Source organism: Toxorhynchites rutilus, chromosome 1 (assembly GCF_029784135.1).
Source record: "Toxorhynchites rutilus septentrionalis strain SRP chromosome 1, ASM2978413v1, whole genome shotgun sequence".
In the NCBI taxonomy this organism is placed as follows: Eukaryota; Metazoa; Arthropoda; class Insecta; order Diptera; family Culicidae; genus Toxorhynchites; species Toxorhynchites rutilus.
Window position 1 is genome coordinate 140,583,322 of NC_073744.1, and position 21,505 is coordinate 140,604,826.

The window sequence follows — 21,505 nt, forward strand, 5'->3', positions numbered from 1 at the left end:
ATCAGTAGTCCTTATTCTTCAGTTTTTACTCTGTTCTAATTGGAGTTTCTTTTGGAGGCCTTTAAATCACGTCCCTCTGCTCAACGTTTCGAACTTTCCTTCTCATAAACTCCTGACACAGTTTAACTGCTTAGTTTTTCAACTTTCAATTCTAGCGATGTATCTTCTTGCCCGTCTCAAATTCTGTTCTACATTCTGTAATTTTACATTTTTTTATCCTTCTTCATCTTCTATTATTAATCTGTATATCATTTTTGACTAAATGTCTATTCTTCCACAAGGTACATTTCCGTTATTTGCTTTTCTAATATCTTCTCCATTTCCCGCTTCACTTTCCCTAACATCAGCTTCTTTTTCGCCAACTTCATCCTGTTTCGTTTCAGGATGAGCCTTTTCAACTACAACTAGGTCCTTATCTTTAGATTTGTTTTTTCAGTACACTCAAACTAGCTTTGACAAAAAAAGACATCATCTTTGCAGTAAAGATGTTTTTTCTTGTGTTAAAGGGTCAAATGCACACATAAAAGCACCTGTTTCTAGGAGTGCTAAAAAAAATCGTATGTATGAAGCAGGCCTCTCAGTCTCTCAGACTGAATGTCAGCTTGAAATTATACCAAAAAAAATTATAGGAGGTTGTGTCCAAGACACAACCACATTGTTGACGTAGAACTACGCTGTTATTTTGCTCAAGTCGTTTGCTACTTACTTCGGATATTATTTTAGAATGCTGCGAAATTTTAAGAAATAACTGTTTAGTGGAATGGTTTGGTCGCCCTGAAATGGTGTTTTATTGTAGAATCAGCATTCTTGCCTTCGCAGAACAATACACAAGCTGATCGCATGAAGCACTTTGTTTCATGTCAATGCATTGAAAATTTACCTCGAACGCTATTGGCGATCTAACGCAAAACGTAAACGATCGGTGAGACATCTGGATTTTGTTTTTGAACTAAGAAAATGATGCTAATGTAACCTAAAACTCAAAAACAAATCGAGTATATTTTACTTCCGGGCTTTCAGGAATCGTGCATTTTTTCTACTTATGTTTGATTGTGCTCTCGAATTTCCTTCTTCAATTCAACCATTGTCAACATTTTTATAGTTTTCACTACTGAAAGAGTGAAATAAATAACATGTTATATATAAAATTGCGCAGAATTAAATTTCTTACTAAAAAAATTAAATTACTCATCGCAATCAAATATTCTTTTATGGTTATAACATTGTAATTTGTGGAAAGAACTACAAACCTTCCATAAGCTCACATGGCAAAATTTAAAACCATCATCACTTTCACCACAGCGCCGTCTAGGTGTAGATTTGTACGTTAGATCGCCAATTCCGGTAGCCTTTTTCGCATTTGACATACACTCGAATACAGGCAATCATATACTTGTTGCACCAGCACCATCATTCCACACCTCATAACTATATCAGTCTTTCTTTGGCACCGAATGGAAAAAACAACAATGGCAAAACTTGCAAGTATCATGCTACATGTTATTTAATATTGTCGAAGTGGAGTGTGCTATTTGTACATACAGGTTATGAAGCACGCACGTACGCACACAAAGCCATATATCGATGACTTGAAGTTTTTAAATATACACAAACACTTATCTCCGCCTTGCGCGCATCTCAACAGAAGCCCTTTCTATTAATATTTCCGGTCTCGATTAGCTTAGCTGTCATCCTTGGTGGGGATAGTTTTGCTATTGTCATGCGAAACCAAATCACACACAAAATTCCTGAACAATTATTTTCTTGGTGAGCCGATGATAGCCTAGTTTGATGGTTCTCCACCCAATTGTGTAGTTCAGAACCTTAATGGAATGGCGTCGATTTTATGTAAAGATTGCAATGCCAGAGACATCAGCGAGTAAGTAATTTGGTCGCGTCCACAGCTCAATCCGAAACGAAGGCATGTGGTGACGCAAAACAAGGAAGAACAAGCGATGTTCATTGCTTCGTATCTAGAACGATACTGAAAGTTTCCCTCAACGAGATACAATATTTATGCTCTAGGCAAATATTCCCTTTCATTTTTCTCCGTCTTTTTTTATTTGTTCACGGAGACTTTAAATCATTCTCCTCCATTGATCGCCGATAAGTTGCTCGTTATTAACGGCATGGGTAGGATAACTCACAAATGAGCAGAACAAATGTATGGGAAAATAGAAATGCTTCCAATTTTCATCAATTTAAACAGTTTACACACTAGGAGATTGTGATATATAGCATAAAAAACAAATCTTAGAGAATTTCCGATTCGTTTGGTATGTAAATCGTCAGAATCCGTTCGCGGCAAAAATAGTTGTTAACGTTAACTTTATTTCATAAAAACGTGACCTGTTTTCTGATTTGGCACCCTTAATGAAAGACGTAGTTCTACGTCAAAATCCCAAACGATACCAAGCTGGAATTATATGAAGTGTTTCTGAAAGTAAAACGGAGAGCGTAAACAACTCGGTTTAACGTTAAACCTTCTATGCATGCTCAATGGGATGTGTCTTTTATTTCGCTCTCTAATATTAGTCTTATATTGTTATGGTATACTCGTCTCACGCTTGAGTAAATTCCGTACCAGTATGTAAAAAACGAGCTATTTATTTATTTTAGGTGTAGTAAAGCCGTTAATTCTATCAGTGAAATCGTGAGCGCTGCCAGCACACAAAAATTTGAAGCGAAAAAAAGTTAAAACTACAGTTGTGTATGATGATGTCCCTTCATCACTCTAACCAAATATCGCGGTCCCATCAGTATCTGTTCGGTTGCCTAGCAACGATGAAGTTCGGTCTGTACGAGAAGCGTGTGGTACGGGTCGCGTTATTCAAGTGCAGGAAGACTGCGAACTGATCTACGAGCAACTCGAACCGATTTCCATCAATGAACGATTCGTGTTCAACCGTATTACAATCGTACAAAAAAAACAGCTGATGTGGAAGATAGACCCTAAGATGGGCGCCCGAGGTTGGTGTGGCTGCACAATGTCATCCATACCGTTCGTACAAATATGGATCGTGCGCCGTAAAAAGTATATGCAATTAAAAGCGATGTAGTACTATAATAAATCATCCTACATGCTGTAGAAAACCCTTCAACAGCAGGTTATATTGGAACGTGATTGAGAATATTTCACGCTACAACCAAACTAACGTTGGCAGAAAACATTTCATCTTCGGCACAAAAATGCTTTTCGTGTGCTCAACGGTGAACTGAACAAATGAGAGCACCCTTTTCAAAAAGTTGAAATATGTATGTATGGGAGCAGACATCTCGTTCTCTTAAACTGAACGTCAGCTTGGAATTGTACCCAAAACAAATAGTCCAAACGATGTCATCTAGGATCGAACATAAATCTATATGAATCTATATCCTTCGCGGTCTGAACCATGTATGTAGCAAAGTATGCTTAAAGCTTTAATGTGTGCTTATTTGCAATGTGTATCTTGTTTCGCACGCTTGTATTGATCTTATATTGTTATATTATATATATTATACAAATACTATACCAGTATTTGAGAGTAGCACATTTCCTGTTTTTAGGCTCCTTGAATGTAATAAATCGGGATGTCAAAACATGTGCTGAAAATTAATTCTGGGTGTACACAACCCACAGAAACACACACAGGAAATGGATGAATCGAAACATCGGAGAAAAAATTCATCATCGAATACTATACGAGGAATGCATGTTGAATGAGACACCAAAACAATATGATTTGATTTTTGTTCGGATGTACGGAAAAAGTGAAGTGATAGCCCATGTTGACTTACAGCATATGGAGGCATGCGGGACGAAAGCCTTAAAGGGCATTAACCAGAGAACATTTTACTGTACACTTACAGTAACAGAAATATGTCCCCTAGCCAAACGTTTGGCAAATATCTATTGTATGCTCTATGCATCATAACCAAGAGCGAATACAACTCTCCGATGAAATTACATCCAAATCCTCATTTGTAGCGTATGGAACATCAACTAACATCAGTACATTCCCACACTTCCCTATCGCTCGAACCCTAACATGAGCTGGGAATGGGAATTTTAAATTTCTCATACATTTCCCTAACACGGACTGAAAAATCAAGTACCGTAACAAATCGTCACTAGTAATGCAAGCGTGCTCCTGGACCTCCTGAGTTTGAGAATATTGCAAAGCTCGCCACGAGAAGGTGAAAGTCTAGAAACGAATGAACTCTCCGAGCATAAAACCTCTATAGTTATATTCTCCGCCAGGTTGAAATATGGTAAGTAACAGCAAGTAGACGGCTGTATCATCTTCAAAGATATTCGAAATCTGCATGCAACGTAATCCTATGCGGTATGTCTCGAACACAACCCTCAACTTTTTATTGTGTTTTCAACAAGTCCTGCACACGCACATTCAGATCCGATAGGTGGTCAGTCTTATCCAGTAATTCATATGATTCATTTGCGCTCCCATTGCTGCTTATCGCTGCATTATTTAGGGTACAGATTATTTAGTTTTACATACAACTCCGATTATCGTAAAAGCACAATGCTACACCCAAACTAGCGTTGCCAGAAAACAAATGAGGGACTCAAAATGAAAGGGGTGTAAGTGACATCATCGATTTCTCTACATCGACTCTCTCTTTTAGCCATAACTTAGCTGCAAACTCATTTCCAGCTGTATTTGACAGTGTGGAAAATAGGTCAGAACCTCATCTATCGGATTCTACAACAAACTCAAGTTGGAACGTTTTTGCAGTTGAGTTATTAACCAAAGAGAAAGTAGATGAAGCGAAATCGATCAATTCACTTACACCCCTTTCATTCTAAGCCCCTCATATCATCTTCAACGAAAAAAAGCTTTTTCTTGTGCTAAAGGATAAAATGAACAAATAAAAGCACCTTTTTCAAAAGTGTTTGTATGTATAGGAGCAGACATCTATTCCTCTCAGACCGAGCGTCAGCTTGGGATTGTACTAAAAAAAAAAGTCCAACCGATGTAAAGCGGGGATCTAACCGAGGCCGGCCGGAATGCAATGCTTTTTTTTTTGCACGACCACATTATCCACATAGTTACTGCTGATGTTGCATAAATGCGTAATATTATTACATCACATTATGGAATAAAGTTGGAAAGTGTTTTCTAATATTGAAAAGGAGAGCATAAACGTGAACCTATATCCTTTTTAGTTTAGGCCTTCTATGTGGCAAAATATGCGAAAACGTCTAATGCATGCTTATTTGCAATGTGTCTCTTGTTCCGCTCGATCATACTGCTCTTGTATTGCTATAATATATGTATTATACAAGAGCTGCACCAGTATAACGCATTTTGACGCATTTCGATTTTTAAAAGGAAAATTACAAAAACCGTTTGCATTTGTATTCATCTCGTGTAATGACTTTTGGGAATTGATCGAGTTAAATACATATTGCAATCTAATTTCTTCAAATGTGTTGAAATATCGAAATCCTCTGTGTTATATAGCTATCTCTACGGATATGCACACAACATTTTGAGAAGACATACAAACACGAATAATATATGAATAATATATAGGAATGTGCCAACACTTCGATCCGCTATTTCCATTATCCGATATCGTTATTCCAAATGAAACAAACGATAAACAACTGTTGCCAAAATGCAACAATAGAAGGAATGAAACGAAGAATGTCAATTGATGTCCGACTGCGAAGAGATTTTCAAAGTTTCCAGTTGAATAGTTCGAGTATTGAAAAATGATGTAATAGAATATTTTTTGAATTAGTAATATTATTGTGAACCTCATTTTTACCTATTTTCATTTTTTATTTATAGTATCTAATTGAATTGCTTTCTGAGTGTTGTTATATGTGTGTTGCGTCAAAATGACGCTTGTTCGTAGATATAGGTATACAAGAAACGTCCGTAAACCTTGTGTTAATGTAAAAAACATATGCTAGAAATAAATTTTGGGTGTATAATAACTAACGACGTAGAACAGTATGTAGGTTTTTCCGAACAAAAATCGTTAGAATGTGAGTTTGTGGCTAATGATATCCAATGGTAATTGAAAAACAACCGTGCCGCTCAGTAAATCCGTGTCGAATCGCAACTATTGGAAACCTTAACAAAAAAGCAATGCTTTCATTACAAATATGTTTCGAAAATCGAAGCTTTACAATGAGGAGCGCCTGAGCGCATTTTACCATACGCCAAAGCTCACAAGGACACTGTGGATATTGGGCTAGAAAGGCATCGCATTAGTGGTACGTGATAACGGGATGGGTTTCGTAAAAAATCGAGGTCATTAGAGGCCCATTAAATTGCCCCTATTTCGTCCAATCGATAAATATTGGGAAATTGCTAAACAGTACTTAAAATAGAAAGGCAAGGTAATTCGTGTTGCCGACAGTTGAAATTCAAAGGAATGTACAAGTTCCCATCGAAAACAAATCGTTTTTTACATTTTTACTTGATTGTGTAATAATAACCTTTAATTTGACAACTCAACTTTTTTTATTTAACTCTTTGTGGTCGTATGTCTGCTCTCAGCCACCACAGCAAGAAATCATACAATCCATGTTATTGAAGGCTTTCATGCAATGTCTATACGTTTTTTGTTGCAATAGCTGTTTCCAAAACTTATAAGCGTGGCAAAATTTCGACATTGAAAATGCCGAACCTTGACACCGACCGCCTCTCGTGTGCGAAGTCTTCTTCAAAACCGTTAATTAGCATGCGAATTCGGATTGAACGCAATAAAACCAACAGGCCGCGTTGAAGGGTGCTGCTATGAAGCACGAGGAAGTCCCATAAACTATGGGCCCTCCGTGGTACCCACCGCACACACACATAAAGTGTGTCATTTTAATGAAAAGCCAACTATCAACACCAATTACTTACCCCGGACAAATTAAGTGATTTTTCTTTCTTTCGCGCACTGTTTTTTCAATGTTATTCCTTCTGCCACTGCTTCACCGGTTGCAGCGACGGATTTCTGCTGTTGATTGACTATCACGGGAACTGGAGAAGAAAAATATATTGCACCTCGTTGTCTTCCAACAACAATTCGCAGTATTATGCTTATCTTCACGCGCGCGCGCTCACACACTCTTCGCTTGACTCATAATGTAAAGGCCAACAAAGCCAGGGGACAACGATATGTTTTTCCTCGATGCCCCTCGCGAGCACATCATCAGGACCAAAGCAGTTGGAACTGAAACAATTCGTCGCTGAAAGGTGCATCCATTGGCGCGACTTGCAGATCACGTAAACAGCGCCACTCTCTTCAACGCCGCTGGTAGGGACACTCATCGGAATTGTGTGTACTATTTTGTCGTGTATTTCGTTTACGAACATATCGACAAATGCCGACGGAGTTTTCGGACTGCATTAGCATTCCACACGCACGCCGGCCATCAGGTCGGCGATCAGTGCACAAGTCACTCACATGTGGCCACACTCCAATCACTTTGGTGGGGTCTGGTTGTGTATCACGATCGCGAAGGGACACGTAGATCTGTTAGGACTAAGAGCCGCGAAGCTCCAGCTTGAAGATGTCAAACTGTGATTGAGTTTATATAACCTAAATGGGTTACTGAAAGAATTCCATATAAAGTACGCCTTGAAAATGATCAATTCCTCTACTATTTTGCAGTAGCCTCATCTGTAAGCTATTTATCACAATAAAGCTGTAACGCACTGACCGTGACATTGAGCTTGACTAAGGGGCGAACCCTAGCACTACGTTAGAAGGTAGATCATCGATTACTGTCGTGCCTATGACGAAGCATACCGTCGCCTTCAGTTGACGATAAAAAGCTGCTGAACAAATCGAAAAAAAAACTGTTTAAAATGAAAACCCAGTAGCGACATCGACCCTGCCGTTTGTGACTTGACTTGTGCGTGTCTCAAATTCCCTACACGTTATCAATCGTTTACTATTTGCTTTCGATTGCATTTTTATAGTAATAGTAGCATGATTCGTCACACTGCTTGGTCTTACGCGAAGCAATCAATTAAGATAAATGTATTTGACCTACACAGAACCCGAGAAAATTCTTCGGAAAGCTCAAGATGACCGTGCGTCTCCATCCCTAATGAATTATTCATTTCGGACTCACTTGAGGTTCTGTATGACACCCCTGTTCTATCAACGCTGACTGACAGTTGACGGATGGCATACCGCCATGGCTGCGGATCTTTCTATCGACTTCCTCGCTTATGTGTACACACAGCAACTGAATAATGCGGCGAAAGACACGCGTCGTTTGTACACACATACAAACAATCACATCGATTGTCACAGTGAAAGGCCCCCGGCAGCCCCGAAGAAAAGGGGGAGGCGGTATCGAAACAATTTAGTTTTATTTTATTGGAACATTTACCGCAAATAAGGTGTTGCCGTAATACTCAAGCGCTCAAGCATTTGGGTAACTAGAGGCATGAGCCGGTAACGGATATTTACGAATGTGAGACTCCAATTTGCATGTGTTATTTTGTGACAGTAAAACAAATCTTTAGTTACTGAACGATGAGCTGGTGTGAAACAGATAGACACAATAGTGTGGAGCAATTCCACCCGAAAATCAGCCGAAAACGGTAAATTTTGAAACGACCCTCTTCGATTTTATAGAAACTTAGTGCAAATGATGGTAGCTACCAAAAATCACTATTTTCATTATCATATGACCAATTTCAATTACGACAATTTTTTTTACGACTGACTTTTTTTTTCAAAAAATCCTAACTCAAAATCAAGATGTTCTATTAAAATATGATGTTTGATAAAGTTGTTAGAAAATATTAAATGAAACATTTAGGAAAAACATCTTTTTAAATGTACTGTTAAAAAAATCTTTCTCGAGAATTAAATTTAATATTAAAAACATTAATATCTAGAAACAACTTAACACCTTCATTTATATTGGAAGTCCCTTACAATTTAACAAAGTTTGAGGTGGTAAACTCACCAATATGAAAATATGAATACTTTGTGAAATCAGTAACTGAAATAGAACAAAAAGAGAAAGCAATATAAAAAAGAGTTGATTATTCTTCCCTTCACTTTCCATCATGCATTGGATGTGATTATGGACGTGACTGTCCATTTCATCCCCAGCAGTGCATTTATTTCAATGATTTCAATTTACCACTTTCGAACGAATTTACTTTCCCATACATATCTAATATCGCTTTCTATCAACTCAAAAACCGAAATATAACCACCAGCGAATTAAATTTTGCAATTAGACCACTAAAAATTAAACCAAAAAAATTAAATGGCAAAACGATCTAATACAGCCATCCATGACCAACAGATATAGTGGTTCTCAGATTTGTTTTCACTTTTTTTTTTTCCAAAAATGCCATTTTTCAACAATTTATAACTTTGGAACTACTGGACCGATTTTGATGATCAACATATTAAATTAAAGTAAATAAGTCAATTAGACCAATAAGGTCTTGAAAAAATTCTAAAATTGCAAAAAAAATGAATTTTGTTTTTGTAATTATTGATGGTGTTTGTTTTTTATAGTTTACATGGTCTCGGGACCAAGCGCACTATATATTCTTTATATTTTTTCTTGAAAGTTGAGTATTTTTTACATAACATGTCCGAAAACAAGAGTCGTGTTCGTTTTCGTTTTTGAGTTATGATTTTTCAAAGTTAACATGTTTTCTGTATTCGCTCATCATTCCTATATGACTAGAATCCAATTTGAATTATAAGAGTGGGTTATTTTTTTAAAGAAGACTGGCTCACTGCCTTCAATTTCATATACCGATTATCTGAATCGGTTCAGTAGTTCAAATGTTATGAATTTTTGAAAAAATCATTTTTGAAAAAAGTGAAAAAATGATTTTTCAGACTATCGGTTAACTTTGGAAAATAATAACTTAAAAAAGAAAAGGAACACATCCCTACCCCTTCGTTCCGAGACCATGTAAACTATAAAAATAACAAATACAATCAATCATTACGAAAACAAAGTCCATTTTTTTCGCAAGTGCAATACTTTTCCAAAAAAGAGGCCATTTTTGGAGAAAAAAGGGGATAAAGTGAATTTTTCGGACCACCCTAATTGGAAATGAGTACCCTAATGAAAAAAATAAAAAATACGAGTTCAATATGCTACAAAAAGGAACAAAACTACCACTTTTCATGAAAATCTGAGAAACACTATATCGGTTTGGCATGGAATGACCTACTTTAACCCTTTACAGCCAAAGCCCGCCTTTAGACGGGCTTCGCGGATTCTCTTTTCAAATTATTCAAACATTATTTACAATGTTCGCCCCCACTAGAACGTCTTTAGAATATTTCCATCTATCACACATACACATTGTTTCTATGCTGGCAGCTTTCTGCTAGGAGTATTTTATGTTGAAAGTCGTAAATTCGAGATAAAAGTGGAATAGGTTTTTTAGATAAATAAAAAACTTGGGTGGTAGAAGGTTAACGTTGTATTGACTGAGATACCGAAAGGTTTGAAACAACTTTTAACATTATATTATCTAATTATATTATCTGTTAGACAACATACAGGTAGGCAAATAAAGAACTATTATATAGAATGATATGCAATTTTTGAGGTTCCTGCAACTTCGCCAGATATTATTAATGTTATTTGATATGAATTCTTCTCGCATTAGCCAACTGCAAATTTAAAATAGTTACATGAATATTATCGAGGGGCAACTGAGATATTCCGGATTTCCGAACGGCATGTCCCACTCACTTGTTTCGTTATGAATTATGAATTATTATGCTTTAAACGGCATTCAATATTTTTAGTCATTACAAAAACAGCAGAATAATTTCCAAAAAGAAAGATACAAAATAACCCGAACCCGAACCCGAACAAAAACAATTTTCCTAAGACGAATTCTGGTTATGACACGAAATCTCATTTTAGGGATTCCTATTGAATTAGATTCAAATAAAATACATTTCACTTCCATCACCCACATCGAATTTCCAGAAAATGTCCCAATCCTTCGGTGAAGTATATATAATACAGCGCGGACTCGATTATATACAGTTTTTGATTTAATCGAATCCTGTACCCGAGTCAAAAAAAATTTTTTAAAGTTGCATGTATTTTTCGTTCTTTGAATATAAAAGAGGAATTTGATTTTTGATTTATCCCCTTAAAGTCAGAAAACACCTTTCTCACATGAAAAAAAAAATTATCCTGATTCTCTCAGGAGGTGATAGACGTTCATATTTGATGAAAAAAATCATTCACATTCCAGATTGAGATTAGCCCTTCTCCACAACGTTTCGACCATTCCATACCTATAGAAAGCTTTTCATAATGAAAAAATCATGAAGGAAGAAGGATCGGCATGTTTAAAATTAATAACAGGATTGTGCACATTCAGAATTTTGCTCATAGATATTCTGAAAAAAATACAAGAAACGAGAAACATTCTTTCCAGTCTCCGCTATAGTGATTCTGAGATTTTCGTGAAAAGTGGAAGATTTGTTATTTATCGCAAACAATTAGACCCTTCTATTTTTTTTTTTGGTATCTTTTGAACTATTAAACCGATTCTACTGATCGACATATCAAATTAAAGCCAATTATCTCGATTTTTTGGGAAAAATGCTACAGTTGCAAAAAAATTAAGTTTTTTTCCGTTATTATTGATTGTATTTGTTTTTTATAGTTTTCATGGTTTCGGTTATTTTTTCACTTTTATCCCAAAAATGACTTCTTTCCAAAAATTCATAAATTTTGAACTATTGTACCGATTTAGATGATTGGCATACCAAATGAAAGATCATTAGCTAGTTTTCTTTAAAAAAAATATACCACACTAGCGGATAAATTGGATTCTAGTTGCATAGAAACAGTAGAGTCGCATAGAAATATTGAACGAAGACTAAAAACATGCTAACACGTTGAGTGCCACGGTTTTATAGCGACTCAATGGAAGTTTTCAAACGTAATAGGGCCATCGTTTCTTATCGTAGCGAAGTGTATTTTTGTTCGAAAGGGAATGCTTATAAGCTTACATGCTTGTATTAGTTACCTTTCTTATCATATGTTATACTGTCAGTCACCGGTGACTGACGTGGCAGTCAACGTGTTAACTTTGAAAAACCATAATAAAAACGAAAAATAATACATCTTAGATTTTTGGATATGTTGTGTAAAAAGCCTCAGCTTTCAAGGAAAAAATATAAAATATAAAAAAAATATAATATAAATGAAAAAAAAACAAATACAATCAATAAACACGAAAACAAAATTCGTTTTCTTCGCGAATGTAATATTTTCATAAAGGAGTCAGCTCATTGGCTTTAACTTGATATATCGATCATCTAAATCGGTCTAGTAAGGGGCTGTCCACATACCACGTGGGCAACTTTAGGGGGATAGGGGGTACGAAATTGTCGACGCTTGTCCGCGTTGAGTGGGGAGGGTGTTTAGATAATGTCCACGTGGACACGTTAACAATTTTTTTTTTGTAAAACATTCACGTTTAAAACCAAAGTTGAATGAGTTCTACTCTGTGTTTACCAGAATTTTTAAACTTTTCACTCACCCTGAGTACTCACCTGAGTATCAATAAGAAAATTGAGTTGTCTAAGTACGTTACCCGGTCAAACAGTCATATTTTTTCATATGGTTGAACTTCTTCCCTGAAATTGTATATACTGAAAAAAAGCGCGTAAACCGAGAGCATTCAATTCCGCCAGAATGGAGATACCCAAAGACACAAAGAGGGTTGAATTTTTTGTAATATTAAAAATCACAACTTAGATGCGAGTTTAGATTCAGCTTCCGCTATTGAAAACTGCTCCGTTTCTGTTTTTCGAGAATTCCCAAGGTTTTACGAAAATGGAAAATGAACAACAAACTCCTTAATGGACGCACGGGCCGTATCTCTGGAGATGTGTTTCTTAAAGTGATTCTTTATTGATATCTGGTAATTTTTGTAATATGCATTAATTGGGTTGTCTTGAAACTTCGTACTGTTACCGATGACAATGAAATCAAGATCTGGTGAAGCATGGGTAAGATAAATGGTAAAATGTATGTTTTACACATTCACCCATATTTCAGAACCCGATCGGATTTAAAATTACACACTTCGAACGAGATCGACTTTTGCATTCCAATCGGATTCGAGAATAGTAATTGTTATTTGTAGTGAATTGTGAATGGCAAATCAATTACAACAATTTGGAGCTTAAAATATATTGGGCAAGTGAATAGCACCCCGAAGCAGGTTTTCAATTGAAGGAAATTCCATGGTCTGGGTCTGGTGAGATGGGAAAGAAAAAACTGTATAATGAGCTTCTACCAAGCTCAAAGCAAACAGTCGATGAATTCCGCAAGTACTGCTCGCAGATGAACGTATTAATATAAATCAGCGATCCATAACGCTTCTAAGGGGAGTTGAAGGCCATAATTAGCCAATATGATAGGTTTCGTGCTCCTCCAGGACAATACCTAATGTCTTTTTGACAAGTTAGTAGATTTTTTTGGAGTTCGGGTGTTGAACTAGGATGTGCTACTCCATCCGCCATATTCACGAGATATTGCATCTTCAGATAATCACTACAAATTCCTCTAAGAACTTCGGCTCACTGCATAGCATAAAAAGCTCACTTTTTTAACGAAAAGACAAAGAAGTTCAGAGTGGATGGAATTGTGAAGTCTCGTGAAGGATGCTGAAAATATTCCGGAACAGAACGAATAAAAGTATGTTTTTAAAAATGATGCTTTTTAGTTCTTCCTTAGTATTGGCACGATTTTTTAGAACAATATTCAGCATGATTTGAGTATTGAGCATTATAGGTTGATGAAATCATCGTTCACGATTATACTTGGGGTGTCTTGTTTTGACTAAGATCATTGTAGTCGCCAGGCACTACCCATCCTGTAAAAGCGGAAGTACATAATTGTTGCTCAGACGAGAAAATATTTCATACATCCGCGATCACGAATGTACAATGTTGATATTTCGGGTTTTGAGGCAAAATACTCTCTATTAGATTAGCAGACTCGAAGGTAATTTTGATTAAATTTCAATTGTTAATTTTAATTTTCAAAATGTGTTCAATCCACCAATCCATTGTCATTTTCATTTCCCAAAAACGGAACACAAAGCTTAATACCGTCAACGCGTATAGTAAACTAATGTTGGGATTATGAATCTGCGGATCAGTAAGTGAACAGAATCAGAAATTGGGCACTGGCTAAAGTATATGTGTTTGGGCGGCAATTTGATCCAAAACTATATAATGCAGTATAACATTTTTATAACATGAACAGCGCGATGATATCCATACCGTTTTGTAGTATACCTTCTGTATTGTTTCGTTATTCGCCTCTTTCGATAAATGCCAATAACAGTTTTTAAACGAAGTGTTTGACTTCATTGACCGATGTTTTCAAAACTCCAACAGCTCAGCCAGCTTTCGTCAGTTTTTAATAAAAATACCCGAGAGTAGATTCGCAAGGGATTTTTTGATATGGTTTGTACATAGTGTAATTTGAATTCGGAAGAAAATAATACGTTTCCCGGACTATGTTGAAGAAAGTCTGAGAATTATAAACAAATCAGTACATTTAATAAGACTATATACGTAAAATAGAAAATAGAAACAAATTAAAATGAAGTTTAAGGGAAAAACGGGATTTTCTTGATTGTTTTCCAAAAACTGAAAGAATGTCCACGTGGACAATAGAGGGAGGGGTATAAAAAATGTCCACGCTTGTCCGCGGAGGAAGAGGGGGGTGTCTAAAATCATGCTTTTTCTGTCCACGTGGTATGTGGACAGTCCCTAATTCAAAAATTACACATCTCTGATTTTGAGATTTCTTTCTATATAAAATACAGTTTTTCCCACGTACGTATAACTCATCATCATGCGTCGTCCATATATTTTGTGAGTTTGTCTTCACCCAAATTAGAATGATAGAATACTTTGGAAAATATTTGGGATGATTAGAAAAATTCGAAAAAAAATACTGTGCATATCTTATATATAAAACAAGGATATTCAAAATAAAAAGGGAAAATTCAAAATAAAAGGTATGCATATGTATGTTTTGCAGTGAAAATCATCATTTAGATCAATTTTACAGATCTGAACGATGACATACAAACTCTTTTAAAAATATATTCGTTCTTCCCTCAGCTTTCTAGATAAAATATCAAAGATTATAGCGCCCTTGGTCCCGAGACCATGAAAACCATATAAACAAATACAATCAATAATAACGGAAACAAAATTTGAATTTTTCGCAACTGAAGTTTTTTTCTAACGAGGTAATTGGCTTTAATTTGATATGTCGATCATTAGAAACTGTGTTATACTTCAAAAGTTATGAATTTTTGAAAAAAGTCATTTTAGGAAAAAAGTGAAAAAAAGTGATTTTGGGGCTTAAAACAGAAATGGTCACCCTAATGAAAAAATAAAAAGTACGAGTCTAATTATTTGCGATAATGAACAAATCTGCCACTTTCCACGAAAATCGGAGACGCACTATGTCGGTTTGAAATGGAATGGCTGTATATTAGGGTGCCAATGAAAATGGTCATCTCTAATTTCAAAAAGTTAGGGTGTCTCCGTAGCCACATTGGTTGCGCGTTCGCTTAGTAAGCGATCGATCGTGAGTTCAAAACTCAGGACCCTCATTGACCATCTTTGTGTTGTTACAGAATAGCTACGTCCACGCAACAATCATCAGCGATGGAGATCGATCCACGGTCGAAATTAGATCGATTCATCCATACAACTGCTCTGCTCTGCAAGACACATCGGGCTGCTGTTCTATAAATAACTCAACAATGATCAATCAACTGTCTCCGCTGTCCGGTGGTCCAACTGGATAATGGAAGAACAGACAGAATACTCTTACGCCTAAATGGCTACTGTGTGAATGTACTATATGTAATGGTATAGAAGAAATACTGGCGAATGGCAACTGTGTAATGTGCTAATTATAGATATGATAACCATGTGACATGTACACGATTAAAATTCGGCTCTGTTACAGCTAAAATGCTAATGAGCCTTAAAAATAAATAAATGGGATAAAAAAAAAATTCAAAAAGTTACCTCATAAAAAAATGTTCATCACCTCGAAAAAACACCCTATCTGCTTGAAGGAGAGTGGCGCAAAGCGGTCAAAGCTAGAGTTTTTAGAAAATCGAAAAATCACCCAAGGGGGGAGTAAAGGAAATCGGGGTTTTCGTAAAAAAAAATTTTATGCCAAATGTTTTAAAATGGCATGAAACGTCGAGATCTAGTGTCACCTCGAAAAAAAATTTTTGTCAAAAATTGGCACTCTGGGACTTTTGGGTTTTTTTTTCGGAATACGAAATGAAAAGTATGGTTTTGGGTGCCAATAAAAATAGATATTTGGCATCAGCATTTTTTTATAAACCCCGATTTCCGGAGATTTTGCGGTTTTCAAAAAACTCAAATTTCAACGTCTGCGACACCAGTAAACAAAGTTCGAATGAGCTAATATTTTGCATAGGGTATGTTATCGTGCAAATCAACATTTCGTAGCAAGTTCCGAATGAAAAATCGAGATAACTATTTTTATTGGCACCCTAAACCAAACTTTTAGTTTCGCATGTCCAAGAGTGCCGATTTTTGACAAACATTTTTTTTCGAGATGACACTAGATCTCGATGTTCCATGCCATTTTAAGACATTTGGCATCAAAAAAAAAAATCACGAAAACCCCGATTTCCTTGGGTGATTTTTCGATTTTCAAAAAACTCAAACTTTGACCGCTTTGCGCCACTCTCCCTTAAGTCCGATTGAGCTGGAATTTGGCATAGGGTGGTTTTTCGAGGTGGTGAACATTTTGTATAGGGTAACTTTTCGAAATTTTAGTGTCGATTTTTTCCCATACATTCATTGGCACCCTACTGTATATGAATCTAGCTGTTCTAACATTTGAAATCAGCTGCTAGATGGTAACATGCAATGTTATAGAGATGGTCCCCCAAACGTATCAGTTCATTTCTAACGCACATCCAATGATTTCCAGCTCAACTCGTGACATTCAAACCGGGGTTCACCCATAAGCCATAATCGCAATTGATTAATTGCTAAAGAAGATTTAATATTCCACGCATTTCGCGCACCCATCTGTATAGCCCATAGATCAAACTGAAATACCGAAAAATACCGAAAAAATCCAAACAAACAAGCTGAAGCTGCGCCAGTTCCCCAACAGCGCTCGCACTCTGAAATAAACGAGTTCGAAGACCTACAAAAGCTTTCGTTGTTATAGTTGCGGCTAGAATTTTTCTAGCCGCAACATTTGACTTCCAAATTAGATGCCGAAGAAAATCCGCACCGCCTCAAAGGAGGTGTATTGTGCAAATTTTATGCCGCACTTATCTATCGAAGCCTGATTTGATGTGGTCGAGGTAAGATATACGACGACACAATCGGCTCCAGGGTGGGGGGATATTTTTAGATGCAAAGCCAGCTGAAATGCGTAATTTTGTGGGCGGCTAATGGATGGCCGAATGTGTATCGAATGGCGCGTATCCATAAACTAGTCGTAATTTACGAGACACTCACTGCGTAACGGATGCCATGAGTGAGAGCATGATTCGATGGATAATCTTGTTAGAGGCTCTTCAATTCGCGATCGGTATCGTAACCACACACGGGTGGTTCATGAATATGAACTAATCTTCCGAAATTGACGTGTTCATTTGATGTTATCTTTTTTATGATCGAGAATGAATCACAAGTGGGCATAGTTTTGCTCGGAGCCAAAATTTTGGGGTGAGATACGTTGAACATATTGTTTTGATAGATTGGAAAAGCGCACAGCAAACTTCGGAGGAACGAAAGCAGCAAAATGAATATTATTAGGATTTTTAGTCCATTAGTTCCAAATTTAATATTCACACAAAAGATGGCGATCAACATTCGACAGGTTTGAAGCTAGTTTTTCTATAAATTTAATCTGAATATAAACTATTGAATATTTACATTAACGACAGACTGTTATCGTTGATAGAAACATAAATTTTCTTCAGAACCCCACCTACACGGATCGTTCTTCACAATAAATTTAATTTGATGGCTCTCATAACACATTTGAGAAGAAAATAACAGTCATGAACACTGAGTCCTAGAAATACACTGTGCGACAATTAGAGATAGAAATAAAAAGCAAATTATGCGCCAACGGATGACACCTTTCCACTTTTTAGAATTCCAACTGTCACTATCTATCGTGCACGAATCAACTCGCATTATTTCACTGGTTAATTAATTTTCCTCGTACCAATTTTTCCAATCACCACTCCAGCGCGTTTCACTTCCGGTCGGCCACTTCCTGCCCCCAACAACACGCAAAACCCCCACACCACACGGCACTAGCGAAACAGAAGTCGTCTATCGAAATATGTAGGTATGTCTCTGCGAAAAGAGCGATCCGAATTCGAGCCGCACGCGCGCGCGATCGTGTCGTGTGTGCTTCTTCGACGGGTGGCAAAATTTTACTGATTCCCTGGGCGACTCCATCGGCCGTCTTTATTATTACTGTTCGAACGGTGTGCTGTTTTTCGCTAATCTTTCGAGTTCGGTACTACACGCTCTGCCCGTCCGTCCTGACGCGTTGTCAAGCCACTGCTGACAAGCAGGAGACCACCGCCCGCACTCATCCCAGCGAAGTCCACCGCTCTTGGCCCAGAGTCGTTCGCAACCCGTCCGTTGTCGGCGTCGTCACTGCTATGGACGCAGCAGAGAGCCATTGGTAGTGTTGGGGTCTCTTCGGATAATCCAAAACATTATGTTTACAGATATTGGCGCTCCTGCTGCGGTTTGCTGGCGTCGATCTGGAGTGGCACTTGCGAGGCGGCAAAAACGTTTGATCGAAGAAGCGCGAAGAGGATCTGCCGATCACAGCTCGAAACGTCCTTTGGCGCGCGTTCTCCAGGATTATTTTGGAATGAACAAAAGTGCACAAAGGTTAACAGAATCAAAAATGTATGTGTACATTATTACAAACTTACAATAGAATACATATCACATATTAATTATTAACTGTACCCCCATCAACTTCAAATATCTATCAAATAAAATCCCGGAGTCAAGGGTCGATTCATTACCTCATTCTGAGGAATTTTGCTGTTAAATTTTCGATAATACTTGCACTGGGCAGGGCTCGACAAAGTCATATGCAACTGAGGATAGTCAGGGGACTATGAAGAAATTCGCTTTCGCATTCAATTGGAAATGAGTTTTGACTTCTTCCAGCAGTTTCTACGTCAACATGACTCTAGAGGGGGCTGTCCACATACCACGTGGACAACTTTATGGGAGGTAGGGGGTAAGAAAATGTCCACGAACAAGATATCTTTTAAATACAATCACCTATACAAATTAAATAGAATCTGTTTCATTTTTTTTGAATTTCAACACTCTCCGTATTTATCAATAAACGAATTGAGCCGTCTGAGAGTGCAGCCCAGTCAAACGTTCATATTTTTTTCTCATATCATTGAACTTTTCTATATCTATATTCTAAAAATATCTCATGTAAACTTACTTTGATCGAACTTTCATAATTACGGAGTATGCATAACCCACTACTATAAAAATTAAACCATTCCAAGGGATTTAGATTGAGATTTCATGGTATGCGTTAATGGTTTTTCATGAGATATAACTTTCTATACTTGTTGTTTTATATCGAGAATAGTTAGTCTTAGGATAATAATGTCTGTATAGTTTTTCATACAGAATTGCGTGTAAAATGAATGCAGTTGTAAAATATTCTAATTAATGGAACCAAGTATGGGTTTTTACAAATTTTCCAAAAATGCATAATATTGTATCAACCAAATTGAAGCTACCATTTTGTCTCAAATTCCGATCACTTCATTGTAAAAACTGAATTTATTGAACATCAATGTTATTTTGATACCTATAAATGTTGTCATACAGAAAGGTTTACCCTAAAGAATATCGAGGTTTTTATTACACACATACCCCTCGCTTTACGGCCTAGATACGTTCCACGAAAATCGGCCGCAAAGCGAAAAGCCGTATAAGGAATCAATTATTCTAATACAAGTTCATGCAAATTCAATCGAATCGGTTCCAAATTTGTTTGTAACATGGTTTATCTTTATAAAGGCACTTTACATTTCTATTTCATTTAAATAAAAAAAATTATAGGAGGTTGTGTCCAAGACACGACCGCATTGTTGACGTAGAACTACGCTGTAGTTTGTTTATAACTGCGAATATTATATTGTAATGCTACGAAATTTTAGAAATAACCATTCTACCAGTTTGGTCGCCCTGAAATATTTTTTTCTTGTAGAATCATTTGACGATTATTGTTTGATGATTCATTTTTGTTCTCTCAGAACAATACATGCTCGAGATAAGCGCAGTTATCATCCTTAGTGGAGAAAGTTTTGCTATTTGCAAGCGAAACCAAATCACATACAAAATTCCAGAACGACTTTTACTTTCCTGGTGACTAAATAAACGAAATAAACTCTTCCTGTTAATCTCAACAACCTCGAAAAGAGAAGCACTGTTTCATTATGATCAAGATTAGAGCAAATGCAATCCTTGTTGAAGGGAGTTTTGCAATTGGCACGCGAACCCAAATAAATTTATAACTTATTATAACTTATTGAATAACTTGGTATTCCCAAATAATATTTTGGTGCACAACCTCAACACCTGCTTCACCATAGCGTCAGTTCAATGCATTGATGCAATGTCAAAGGCACCAACGAAGCCTTTATGATGACAGAGAACAAACAATGTTAACTGCTTGGAAAAAGGCTGAAGCAAATAAATATACACACACTTATCTCCGTTTCGTGCTTTTCTCAACAAAGCCATTTTTGTTAATATTGCCAGTCAAGATTGATTTAGCCAAATCACAGGCAAAATTCCAGAACATTTATTTTTTTGGTGAGCCGACGATAGCCTAGCTTGGTGATTCCCCATACAATTGTGTAGCTCAAAACATTAATGCAATGGCGTCAGTGTGATGCAATGATTGCAATGCCAGAGACATCAGTGAGTGAGTGATATGGTCGCGTCCACAGCTCAATCCGAAACGAAGACAAGTGATGACGCAAAACAAGGAAAAACAAGCGATATTAATTGCTTTGAATACAGAACGATACTGAAAGTTTGCCTTCCTTCTTTGCTTGATACTTTAAACTTCTTCAATTCATTCGTCTGTAACCTTCTAAAAGGCTCTTTGAAAACTTTACTTTATTCACAATATTACTCCTCCACTCCCGTTGCCTTGAGAAAGGCATTCGATCCCTCGCCAACCAGCTCATCCAGCAAAGATGATGTTCAGTCGATTTCTGCACGAAGAATGAAAGTTTGCCTCAGCGATATCCACTGTTTATACTCTAGGCAAATATTCCCCTTCTTTCTTCCACTTTTCTTTTGTTCACGGAAACTTTACATCTTACGATTTCCCCTTCGTTGCCTGTCCATAAAGGCTGATTTAGACGATGCCAGTCAGCGCTCTAGTTGAAGTATCCAGTGA

General features: G+C 36.9%; 1 protein-coding gene across 2 annotated transcripts in view; it reads right to left on the reverse strand.

The window, feature by feature from the left end:
• The window catches only part of LOC129767465 (uncharacterized), a 155,116-nt gene extending 136,650 nt beyond the window's left edge, over positions 1-18,466 (reverse strand). The window contains exons 1-2 of one of the 2 annotated variants that reach the window (XM_055768406.1): positions 18,257-18,466; positions 6,867-6,986 (exon numbers count right to left, since the gene is read on the reverse strand). The gene's annotated coding sequence lies outside the window, so the exon portion shown is untranslated. The remainder of the gene's footprint in view (positions 1-6,866; positions 6,987-18,256) is intronic. The other variant, XM_055768415.1, reaches the window with a different exon arrangement.
• Positions 18,467-21,505: the final 3,039 nt, after the last annotated feature.